Here is a 641-nt window from a genome sequence, read left to right on the forward strand (position 1 = left end):
ATGAAACTTAAAGATACCGTATCGGTAGAAAATGCAGACGGTTGAGGGTTTCCGTAAGCTCCAGTTGATTTGTTTGGATGCACATTGTCATCTTCTCCCCAATAAAACTTTTGCGATAATAATATTAAAATGATTACAAAAGTGTAAATATACAAATAATAGTTCTCATCACAACAAATAYTATTGTAAATTGATAAATAGAAAGAAGAAGAAGTTTACCTCATTGTTTGCCATTGAATATATGTGATTGTAAATTGATATATGATTGAGAAAGAAAGAGTTTTGATATATGATTGAAGAACGAAGAATTTTGATATATGATTGAAGAACGAAGARCTGTGATATGTGATTGAAGAACGAAAAGTTTTGATTAAATAGGGAGTCAACTAAAGAATAGTACCTTTYTCATATACCACTCATTTAAAATTCAGTCATGTGGTTGAGAATTTTCTTCGAATATATRAATAAATAATTAAAATTTATTAATACAATAAAATAATTAAAATTTAACCATTTAATATTTTTAGTTTTCATCCTTTAATAACTAAAAAATATTTTTCATAGTATTATAATAATATAATTAAGTCAAAAACTATTCAATATTGGTCTCATTTTGAAGGTATTAACGAGACGATTATAAT

This window comes from Cynara cardunculus (assembly GCF_001531365.2).
Source record: "Cynara cardunculus var. scolymus isolate 2C chromosome LG 17, CcrdV1, whole genome shotgun sequence".
Taxonomy (NCBI): domain Eukaryota; kingdom Viridiplantae; phylum Streptophyta; class Magnoliopsida; order Asterales; family Asteraceae; genus Cynara; species Cynara cardunculus.